General features: G+C 43.4%; 1 long non-coding RNA gene across 1 annotated transcript; it reads left to right on the forward strand.

The window, feature by feature from the left end:
* Window positions 1–209: 209 nt before the first annotated feature.
* LOC140720468 (uncharacterized) lies at window positions 210–12,843 on the forward strand. The gene is made up of 3 exons (XR_012097193.1): window positions 210–282; window positions 3,145–3,276; window positions 12,752–12,843. It is a non-coding gene; the product is annotated as an uncharacterized lncRNA (long non-coding RNA).

Raw genomic sequence — 12,843 nt, forward strand, 5'->3', positions numbered from 1 at the left:
TTTGTGTGGCAAAAAAATTTGGGGACGAAGCGTCTGTTCTGCTCTGTAATTTACGCTCAGCGAAAGGATGCGATTTAAACTCAGAGGATGGGAAGAGCAGGGGTGGGGTAGATCTGGGAATATGACGATGGATTGACAAAGACAGGGACCCCCCGATTTTTCCACAGACTACATGGGCAGTGAACAACCAACAAAGGAGAGACCGATCAGACCGACGCATATGGCTAATCTGTGTTTTAACAGCGGCCCTCGTTATCACGGGTATCTGCTGGAGTATTCATGGTGAGTTTCACACAGGTCGCAACGACCACACCGCAGAGAATAAAAATGGCCACTGTAACAGCGACTCATTCCCAACACTTCCCAGAAACACCTTTCACTGTGATACCAAGGCACCCCTCACTGTGGTACTGACGGGTCTCTCAGCATGTCCACGACTCAACCCTCACCGTGACACCGACACAACACCCACCAACACATCCCTAAACATGAAACTGGACATATCCCTCAGCCTGATACCAACACACAACCTATTGTAATAACGATTCAATATAACACTGACACGCCTCTCGACGTGGCACCGACATGTCACACCCTGTGATGTGGACACATCCATTACTGTGACGTAGACATATCCCTCACTGTGACGCAGACACGTCCATCACTTTGAGAACGACTCATCTCTTATCATGACAGCAAAAAGCCACTCCATCGAAACACCGATATACCCCTCTCCGTCATAATGACGCATCACTCACCGTGACACCGAGAAGCCCCTCAGAGCGTCACCCACTCAGTCCTCACCGTGACAACAACACTAAACTTACTGTGATAGCGACAGATCCACCGTGACCACAACAGGTCCTTCCCCGTGACTCAAACACACCCCTCACCGTGACATCGACATATTTTTTCCGCTGTCACACCAATACATCGGACACTATGACACTGGTGAGTCTCTCACTGAAACACCGTCAAACCACGCACTGTGACCCCCGACATATCTCTCACCGTGACATAGAGATACACCGGGATGTGACCCGGTACACCTCTCACATGGACCCAGAAACCATATAACTATATGACAATTACAGTACAGAAACAGGCCATCTCGGCCCTTCTGGTCCGTGACAAACGCTTACTCTCATCTCGTCCCACTGAACCGCACTCAGCCCATAACCCTCCATTCCTTTCCTGTCCATGTACCTATCCAATTATACTTTAAATGACAATATCGAACCTGCCTCTACGACTTCTACTGAAGCTCGTTACACACAGTTACCACTCTCTGAGTAAAGAAATTCCCCCTCGTGTTACCCTTACACTTTTGACCCTAACTGTCAAATCATGTCCTCTTTTTTTGAATCTCCCCTGCTCTCAATGGAAAAAAGCCAATCCACGTCAACTCTATCTATCCCCCTCATAATTTAAAATACCGCTATTACCCCCCTCAACTTTCTACGTTCCAAGGAATAAAGACCTAACTTGTTCAACCTTTCCCCTGTAACTTTGGTGCTGAAACCCAGGTAACATTCTAGTAAATCTCCGCTGTACTCTCTCTATTTTGTTGACATCTTTCCTATAATTCGGTGACCAGAACTGTACACAATACTCCAAATTCGGTCTTACCAATGTCTTGTATAATTTTAACATTACAACCCAACTCCTATAGTCAATGCTCTGATTTATAAAGGCCAGCATACCAAAAGCTTTCTTCGCCACCCTATCCACATGAGATTCCACCTTCAGGGAATAATGCATCATTATTCCTAGATCACTCTATTCTACTTGCATTCCTCAATGCCCTATCATTTACCGCGACATAGAGATACACGGCGATGTGACCCGGTACACCTCTCACATTGAACCAGAAACACCTATCACAATGACAGCTACGCGTTTCTCACTGAAACACCGAGTCGGTGTGACAGGGAATCAACTATCACCGCGATACTGACGCATCTCCCATCGTGACACCGACGAAAACCTCGCTCGTAACCTGATATACCCCTCAGTGCGTCCCAGACACGTACCTGACGGTGGCGCCCAGCACACCTCTTACTGTAACACTGACGCACCACTCTCCGTGACCCGCTCAGTAGCTTGACGCTGACACATTATAAACGCCAAACATCCTTCACCATCTCAGATCACCTCTGACCGAACTACATACTCCTTTGGGAAGAAAATCAGCTGATGAACAGGACCCAACGCCAATGTCCATGAGTTAAACTCAATCTTTCAATCCCAGATATCTGAGATTTCCCACCCAGGTCTCTCCCAGACAACCTGTCTCAAGGCGAAACACACCTCAGTGACACCGACACGCCCCTTTACCGTGACTCTAAGCCACCACTGACACCTACAGGCTCCTCAACGTGACCCGCCCAGCTCTCCACCGAGACAAGGACTCACAGTTGACACCCCTGTCCGAGACAAGATCGCCCCCTCAACATCACACCGATGCTCCGCTCACTGAGGCAATTACCCAGACCTCACCCTGACACAGACAAACCCCTTACCTTGATACATAGACCTAAATTCACAATGACACCGACATAGTCCTCTCCGTGACACTGACACACAGCTCAGCGTGACAATCGGACACACACCGTGGCCATGACATGCCTCTCACAATGATACAGACACACTCCTCTCAATGAGACCAACAACCACACATTACACCGATACTCCACACACCATGACACAACCAGACCCCTCACTCTGACATTTCCCGCACCTGAAATATCCTTCGCCTTGTCATCGAGATACACTGCATTGTGGCCCGGCACACCTCTCGACGGGGCACAGAAACACCTATCACAGTAGCCCCCACTTGTCCCGCGCAGCAGCTCGAACATGCCCCGCGCTGAGACAGGGAATCAATCATCACCACGATGCTGACACAGACCCCATTGTAACAACAAAAAAACGTTTACCAGGGCATTAATAACCCCTCAGAGTGACACAGACACACCCCTCAACGTGGTGCCGGCGCCTCCCACTGTGTCAAGCAGCACATTTCAAACACTGTGACACCCTTCACCGTGACACTGACACAACACTCTCTGTGACCCGTTCGGTAGCGTGACGCTGACTCACGTGTCACTGTAAACGCTAAACATCCTTCACCATCTCTCTCAGTATCACAGATTCGTCAGTCTCTTAAACGAATGCACAACGATCTCCGTCACCAGTTCACTGAGATGGAAACGAAGTACAGATCTGTCAACGAAACCAAGGCTCAAATCTGCGAATTGTTGACCAGCAGAAGAGGTAAGACATCATCCCCCTCTTTCACCCGCTCCTCATCACAGGGCAGGCATGAAGAGAGGAAGCGTCACTCTGTGTCTGACATCGGGAGTGTGTGAAGAGATGGTATGGAGGGTGATCCACTCTGTGGTTGACCGAGCGAGTGTGATGCCATTGCATGGAGCGCGTTTCGCTCTGGCACTGAATCCAGGAGAGTGTGATGGGACGTTGTGGATGTGGATTCAATCTTGTGTCTGAATCCCAGAGAGAGAGATGGGACGGAACAGAGAGAGCATCACTCTGTGTCTGGATCCTGGAGTGTGTGAATCCACAATATCGGAAAATTCCCATCCGGAACTCTCCCAGAGAAGCTGTCTTAAGAATCTCTCTGCGCTGAACTCTAAACTGTCCGATCTTAAACGAAGGCACAGCGATCTCCGTCATCAGTTCACTGAGATGGAAACGAAGTACAGATCTGTCAACGAAACCAAGGTTCAAATCTGCGAATTGATGACCAGCAGAAGAGGTGAGACATCATCCTCCACTTTCACCCGTTCCTCAACACAGGGCAGGCATGAAGAGAGGAAGCGTCACTCTGTGCTCGATATCGGGAGTGTGTGATGAGATGGTATGGAGGATGATTGACTCTGTGTTTGACCCGGTGAGTGTGATGGGACTGCGTGGAGGAAGTTTCACTCTGTCACTGAATCCAGGAGAGTGTGATGGGACGTTGTGGAGGTGGATTCACTCTGTGTCTGACCCCGGGATTTTGAGACGTAACATTTCAGCTTCACCCCTATGTCCCACTCCCGGAATGTCTGATGGGACAGTATGGATCCAACTTCACTCTGTGTCTGACAGCGGGGTTGTGTGATGGGACAGTGCAGAGGGAAGTTCATTCTATGCTTCGCCAGACTGTGTGATTGGATATTGTGGAGGGAGTCTAACCCCGTGAGTGTGTGAGCGGAATTTCGCTGTGTGTGGTGTTACGCACCCGTGACACGTGACAGTGGTACCCTTGTCACGTGACTGGGGTTGAAGCTATACTGGACTTGAGGTAATGGTCTTGTGATGGTGGAGTGACGTCATTTTCCCGCCAGTAGAGGTCATGTGACAGTTTTTTTTTACAGGTTATAAAAGGAAGACCCACCCTGTGGGGTGGGGCAGTTCGTGGCTGAGTTTGCCAAGCTGACTTCATGTCACTGCGTGATTTAATGTTATGACGCAGTTTAGTTGAAAAATGAAGTTGTATATAATGCCTAAAGTTTAAAAGGTCATTGCCAGCAGTTTCTTTGCTAGTGGAGAGTGAATATCGGAGTTCGGAATTTAAACATCGAGGAGAATCGATTTTCGACGGTGGATGGGTTTCGACCTTATTTGATCCTCATTCGGAAGGATTCCGTTGACTATTCTTGCTATTAATCCCTGGGTTTGACCAGAAAGGATTTGAGAATAGTGTGGAAGGAAGGTCAGTGCCTTTAAGCCGTTATATTTCATAAAATTCTTCCTGGGAAATTTCGACGCCGGGGATCGAAGGACAACGACGTGGAAGAGAATTAAAATCGCCTTAAAAAGTCTCTCCTTTTAAATGGGCTGTGAGCTTTTGAACTTTCGGCATACCGCTTTAAAGAACTGTTTTTTTTCAATACCGCTTTAAGAACTGTTTGAACTGCAACGCTATTAAGAACTGTGAATCTGCCGCACCGCAGCTGTTTTCCGGTTACGCTAGTGTTTGTTTACTTTTGGGGGGTTTGTTTTCAGTGTTTAATAAACGTGTTATTTGTTATAAAAACCCTTGCCGAACTCATATATATTTTATTCTTGCCTGAATACGTATCATAAATAGTAGGGGAGATTCAAACGAGAGGACATGATTTGAGAGTTAGGGGGCAAAAGTTTAAGGGAAACACGAGGGGGTATTTCTTTACTCAGAGAGTGATAGCTGTGTGGAATGAGCTTCCTGTAGAAGTAGTAGAGGCCAGATCAGTTGTGTCATTTAAGGTAAAATTGGATAGGTATATGGATAGGAAAGGAGTGGAGGGTTATGGGCTGAGTGCGGGTAGGTGGGACTAGGTGAGATTAAGAGTTCGGCACGGACTAGGAGGGCCGGAATGGCCTGTTTCCGTGCTGTGATTGTTATATGGTTATATGGTTATAAATATGGGGGCTCGTCCGTGATTGGATTGTTTGGGTTTAAATGCTTGTTAACTTTTGAATCGGTGTTTTGGTAACGGGGACTGCTCGATTCTTTAGTTTGATTGGCTTGTGAGTGATTTTCGGCAACGATGAATATTGATGAGTTTCTGGATTCGCCAGCCGTGGATTTGTTAGCGAAGGCGAAAAAAACTGATGTATCTGAGATAGCTCGTAGATTGCACCTTAAAGGTATTTTGAAGACTACATCAAAAGCTGTAATACAGAGAAAAATCGCATCACACTTTGTGGCTTCGGGTGATTTTGATGAATCGATTTTAGAATCGTTTCCAATAAGTAATCTGGAGATGCAATTGCAAATTGAACAAATGATGATAGAAAGGTGTAAATTGGAAGCTGAACAGAAGCAGAGAGATTTTGAATATGCAATGGCGAAATTAAGGTCTGGGAATCAGTCTTCTGATTCTAAAAAACCGTTTGTTGCTAGTCAAGAAATTAAATTGGTCCCTCCATTTAGTGAAACAGAAGTGGAAAGATATTTTCAACGTTTTGAAACTATTGCTCGGATGTCAGACTGGCCGAAAGAAAAATGGTCAGTGTTGTTACAGAGTGTAATTAAAGGCAAAGCACAGCAAGTTTACACAGCTTTAACTGCTGCGCAAGCATTAGATTATGATATTGTGAAAACGAATAATCTCAAAGCATACGAATTAGTCCCAGAAGCATATAGGGAAAGATTCAGAAGTTTGAAAAAGACTGTGGAAAAGACTTATGTGGAATTTGCCTATGATAAAGCTATGTGTTTTGAGAGATGGGTTTCTTCTAAAAATGTAAATGACGACTATAGTACATTGAAAGAGCTGATTTTGATGGAGGAATTTAAAAGAAGCATTCCTGTTGAAGTAAGGACCTACTTAAATGAGAGGGATACTGATAAATTGCAGGACTGTGCTAGATTAGCTGATGAGTATGTTTTAATCCATAAGAATAAATTTCCTCAGGGTAGAATTTTTACGAGGAAGAATAATATGGAGACTCAAGGTAAATCAGAAATTAAATCAGAGGTTAATGAAAAAGGTAAGGAGGAAGGAAAACCTGTGAAGGAAAGACAGTTTGGTCTTATTTGTAACTATTGTAAGAAGCCTGACCATGTAATAGCTAACTGTTTCAAATTGAAAAAGAAAGAGAAAGAAGCAGTTCCAGATGTTTGTGTGCAACATACTGAAGCACCTGTAAAGTTACAGGGTTTGGCAAACACAAATGAGGATTTGTTAGAGTCTGACCGAGTTAGAAAGGGATATGATCATTTTATAACTGAAGGGTTTGTATCCTTGAAAGAAGGATCTACTCTGGTGCCAATAAAAATCCTTAGGGATACTGGAGCTTCTCAATCACTGATGTTAGATAGTGTGTTGTAGTTTAATGAAGAGAGTGATACTGGTGAGGTAAATTACATAAGAGGTGTTGGAAGTGATTTTATGCCTGTACATTTACATAAAGTAAATTTAAAATCAGGGTTAGTTACAGGATTTGTTAAAGTAGGATTACAGCATAGCTTACCTGTGAAGTGTATTTCTTTATTGTTAGGTAATGACTTGGCAGGTGGACAAGTTTTTCCAGAAGTGCATTTGACAATGGAGTCAGAGGAACCAGAGATGAATTCTAACACAGATTCTTCCTGTGTTGTGACTAGAGCTATGGCTAAAAAGATTGATGTGCAGAATGAGGTTGTTACTCATGACTGTTCAACTCAGGATTCGAGTTTTGAGGATGTGTCAGAGACTTTCTTACCTTCGTTGTTTGAACAAGATTCTGGGAGTAAGTCTGACTATGAAGATTTATCTCTGTCTCGGAAGGAGATGATAGCAGAGCAGAATAGAGATCCTGAGATGATAAAATTAAGGGAACAAGCTTTACTAGGTAGTGAAATTGAGAAGGTGTCAGTAGGATATTATTTGGAAAAAGGAGTGTTGGTGAGGAAGTGGAGGTCGCCTACAATTCCTGCAAGTGAGGAATGGAATGTTGTTTACCAGGTAGTTGTTCCTAAAGTTTATCGAAATGAGATTTTGACTTTAGCTCATAGTGTGCCTTTAGGTGGACATCAAGGGGTAAGGAAAACTGTGGACAAGATTTTAAAACATTTTTAATGGCCTGGTCTAAGAAAAGATGTGGCGATGTTTTGTAAAACGTGCCATACTTGTCAAATTGTGAGTAAACCAAATCAGGTTACACCAGTAGCTCCATTACAACCTATTCCAGCATTTGGTGAACCGTTTTCAAAAGTTATTGTAGATTGTGTTGGTCCATTACCAAAGACAAAAACTGGTTATCAGTATTTGTTGACTATCATGTGTACTTCGTCTAGGTTTCCAGAGGCAGTACCACTTAGGAATATAAAAGCTAAAACTGTGACGAAGGCTCTTATAAAATTCTTTACTTATTTTGGATTGCCTAAGGAAATACAAACTGATCAAGGCAGTAATTTTATGTCTGGATTGTTTCAACAGATAGTTTATAAATTGGGAGCTAAGCAAATCACTTCGTCTGCATACCATCCAGAATCGCAAGGTGCCTTGGAGAGGTTTCATTCTACCCTCAAGAATATGATTAGGACATATTGTGTGGAAAATGAAAGTGACTGGGATGAGAGTATAAACTTAATTTTATTTGCAGTAAGGGAATCGGTACAGGATTCTTTAGGTTTTAGTCCATTTGAACTTGTGTTTGGGCATAGAGTTAGAGGACCTTTAGCTTTATTGAAAGAACAGTGGATTAGTAAGGAAGTGCATACTAATTTGTTGGACTATGTTTTGAAATTTAAGGACAGGTTACATAAAGCTTGTAGTTTAGCCAAGGAAAATTTAAATTTGGCTCAGGAGAAAATGAAAACTAGGTATGATAAAGAAGCTAGGATGAGGATGTTTAAGCCTGGAGATAAGGTGTTGGTTCTTTTCCCAGTGCAGACAAATCCTTTACAAGCTAGATTTCATGGTCCTTATGAAATTGTGTCTAGAATCAATGATGTGGATTACGTAATAAAAACTCCAGATCGTAGAAGGTCAACACAACTTTGCCATATTAATATGATTAAACCATATTTTGGGAAACAATCTGATACTGTGACTGTTGTGGTTAGTGAGAATGAGTTTGATTTAACTGGGAACATAATAGATTATTCATCTGACTTTCATTCTAAATCTAACATTGTTTCTGTTAGGTTACCTAATTCGACCATTCTGAAAAATATGGATGAGAAATTAGCACATTTACAGCTAGAGCAGAAACAACAGTTGAAGGAATTGATTATTAAATATAAGGATTTGTTTCCAGATGTTCCGAGAAGGACTACTATAGCTTCACATGATGTAGATATTGGAGATGCCAAACCTATTAAACAACATCCATATAGGATGAACATGGAAAAATGTGAACTTGCTGAGAAAGAAATTGAATACATGTTAGAGAATGATATTATTAGACATTCTAACACGAATTGGAGTTCGCCATGTGTTATGGTGCCAAAACCTGATGGTAGTATTAGGTTTTGTACGGACTATAGGAAGGTGAATGCTGTAACGAAAACAGATGCATATCCAATTCCTAGAGTAGATGATTGTGTAGATAAGGTTGGAAAAGCAAAGTTCCTTACAAAGATTGATTTATTGAAAGGGTATTGGTATGTTCCATTAACGGACAGAGGTAGAGCGATTTCTGCATTTGTAACTCCATCTGGGTTATATGAGTATAATGTTCTTCCATTTGGGATGAAGAATGCCCCAGGTACTTTCCAGAGGATGATTAACTCTGTGATTCAGGGATTGAAAGATACTGATGCTTATATTGATGATTTAGTGACAGGAAATGATACTTGGGAAGCACACATAATTGCGGTGGAGAAATTGTTTGAAAGACTTTCAAAAGCTAACTTGACTATTAATTTAGCTAAGAGTGAATTTGAACATGCCACTGTGACTTACCTTGGTTATGTTGTAGGTCAAGGTAAGGTAGCTCCTGTTCAGGCAAAAGTTCAGGCAATTTTTAGAGATTCCCACTCCGACGGGGAAAAAATCTCTCAGAAGATTTTTGGGAATGGTAGGATATTATCGAAAATTTTGTAAGAATTTTGCTAATGTTGCCCTTCCATTAACTAACCTTCTGCAGAAGAATGTGAAGTTTGTGTGGACAGTGCCTTGTCAGGAAGCATTTGAAAAATTGAAAACAATGATATGTCAACAACCTGTGCTTAAGGCACCTGACTTTGAAAAACCTTTTTCATTAGCTGTAGATGCTAGTGATGAAGCTGCGGGAGCAGTATTGATGCGAAGGAATGATGGTGATGAGGTTGATCATCCAGTAGCTTACTTTTCTAAGAAATTTAATAAGCATCAAATAAACTACTCCACAATAGAGAAAGAATTGTTATCTCTTGTTTTAGCTTTGGAATATTTTGAGGTATATATTGGTACAACTCAAAACCACTTATTGTTTACACTGATCATAATCAGTTAGTTTTTCTGAGTAAGATGAAAAACAAAAACAGAAGATTATTAAATTGGAGTTTGATGTTACAAGAGTACAATATTGTGATAACTCATATTAAAGGTAAAGATAATGTGGTTGCTGATTGTCTATCTCGATGTTGAATGTACAATGTATTTTTTTTGGGGTGTTTTTTTATTGTAACACTCCTACTGTATTGTATATTGTGTATGTTATATAATTTATACATTTGTTTTTCTTGTAAGTAATAGTTAAAATTTTTGTTCTTGTAAGATCAAAAATGTTTTTTTTTTTGGAGGGAGGTGTTACGTACCCGTGACACGTGACGTGGTACCCTTGTCACGTGACTGGGGTTGAAGCTATAATGGACATGAGGTAATGGTCTTGTGATGGTGGAGTGACGTCATTTTCCCGCCAGTAGAGGTCATGTGACAGGTTTTTTTTACAGGTTATAAAAGGAAGACCCACCCTGTGGGGTGGGGCAGTTCGTGGCTGTGTTTGCCAAGCTGACTTCATGTCACTGCGTGATTTAATGTTATGACGCAGTTTAGTTGAAAAATGAAGTTTTATATAATGCCTAAAGTTTAAAAGGTCATTGCCAGCAGTTTCTTTGCTAGTGGAGAGTGAATATCGGTGTTCGGAAGTTAAAGATCGAGGAGAATCGATTTTCGACGGTGGATGGGTTTCGACCTTATTTGATCCTCATTCGGAAGGATTCCGTTGACTATTCTTGCTATTAATCCCTGGGTTTGACCAGAAAGGATTTGAGAATAGTGTGGAAGGAAGGTCAGTGCCTTTAAGCCGTTATATTTTATAAAATTCTTCGTGGGAAAGTTCGACGCCGGGGATCGAAGGACAACGACGTGGAAGAGAATTTAAATCGCCTTAAAAAGTCTCTCCTTTTAAATGGACTGTGAGCTTTTGAACTTTCGGCATACCGCTTTAAAGAACTGTTTTTTTTCAATAAAGCTTTAAGAACTGTTTGAACTGCAACGCTATTAAGAACTGTGAATCTGCCGCACCGCAGCTGTTTTCCGGTTACGCTAGTGTTGTTTACTTTTGGGGGGTTTGTTTTCAGTGTTTAATAAACGTGTTATTTGTTATAAAAACCCTTGCCGAACTCATATATATTTATTGTTGCCTGAATACGTAACAGTGGGAACACAGGAGGGTGTGATGGGGCGGTTCAGAGAGAGCCTGACTCTGTGACCCGCTAGGAACCGCGATAGGAAGGGAGATTCACATTGTATTAGTCTCGGGAGTGTGTGATGGGACCGTATGGAGGCAGCTTCCCTCTGTGTCTGACACTTTGCTGTGTGGTGTGTTGAGAAGATATACAGGAGGAATCACTGTCCCTCTGACGTTTGTCGTGTGTGTTGAGGGAGTTTCTTTCTGTGTCTGACCACTGGAGAGTGTTATGGGGCCGTGGATAGAGAGATTCATAGTGTGTCTGACCAAGATTGTGTGTGACTGGAGTTTGTGGAGGGATATAAATTCTGTTCTCTGACCCAGGGGAGTGTGTGATGAGACGATGTGGAGGGAGTAAGACCCAGACTCTAACCCCGGAAGAGATTGACTCCCTCGCTCCTCACTCTGACCGTTGGAATGTGTGATGAGGCCATGGAGGAGTGGAGGGAGTTTCACACTTTGTCTGATCTCGGGAGTGTGTGATGAGACGGTGCGGACGGTGCACACTGTTTTTGTCCCTGCGCTTGTGTCATGGGAGAGTGAGAAAGAGCTTCACTCCATGTCTCTCTCCGGGTGTCAGTAATCGGACGGTGCTGAAGGAGCTACACTGTGTCTCATCCCTGGATTGTGCGATTGGACACTGTGACAGCAGCTTAGCTCTGTGTCTCACTCCAGGAATGTGTGATAGGACGGTTTGGAAGCAGCTTCACTCTTTGTCTGTCCGCAAGAGCGTGAGATTTGACAATAACCAGCGTGCAGTGTAAACGTCTAAACCTATGTGTGTGTGTGATATGGAGCAGTGGAGAGAGAGAGAGAGAGAGAGAGAGAGAGAGAGAGAGAGAGAGAGAGAGAGAGAGAGAGAGAGAGAGAGAGAGGGAGAGAGAGAGAGAGAGGGAGAGAGAGAGAGAGAGAGAGAGAGAGAGAGAGAGAGAGAGAGAGAGAGAGAGAGAGGAGAGAGAGAGAGAGAGAGAGAGAGAGAGAGAGAGAGAGAGAGAGAGAGAGAGAGCGTTTCACTCTGTGGCTGACCGCGGGAGAGTGGAGCGTGTGGGGCAAACTTCATTCTGGATCCGGCCCAGAGGCTGTGGGACGATCCGCAATGGGCTTCACTCCATGTTTGATTCAGGGGTCTCTGATAGGACAGTGTGGAGGGTGCATCGCTCTTTTTCTGACACTCTGAATGAGTGATAAAATGGTGTGAAGCGAGTATCATTTAGTGTCTGACTCCGTCTGTGTATCAGCGGAGGGTTAGACGTTCCCCCAGTCTGTGCCTGACTGGAGAGTCTATGATGGATGATGTGGAGGAATCTTCGCTCTGTGTTTGATCCTGTGAACCATTGATGGGACGTTATGGAGGGAACCTCATTCTGTGGCTCTGCCCAGGAGTGTGCGATGGGACAGTGTGGTAGGAGATACACTCTGTGTCTTCACCCCGTGAGTGTGTGATGGATGGTTTGGAGGGAACTTCACTGTTCCTGATCCTTGTTAATGTGCGTTTGGACGGCGTGGGGGGAGATTCACTCTGTGCTTGAACTCAGGTGTGCGTGATGAGACCGCGTGGCGGGAAATACACTCTGTGACACACCGCGCCTGTGTGATGGGAAAGTGTGAAGAGATAATTCACTCCGTGTCTCACTGTTTTCTTGTTCCTGATTTCCAGAGCAAACGTGTTCCAGGGACTGGGTCACAAATAAAGACCGGTGTTATTATGTTTCGACGTTTGAAACATCTTTCCCCAGAGCGATGCAAGAA

The sequence above is a fragment of the Hemitrygon akajei genome, unplaced genomic scaffold, assembly GCF_048418815.1.
Source record: "Hemitrygon akajei unplaced genomic scaffold, sHemAka1.3 Scf000043, whole genome shotgun sequence".
Lineage (NCBI taxonomy): Eukaryota > Metazoa > Chordata > Chondrichthyes > Myliobatiformes > Dasyatidae > Hemitrygon > Hemitrygon akajei.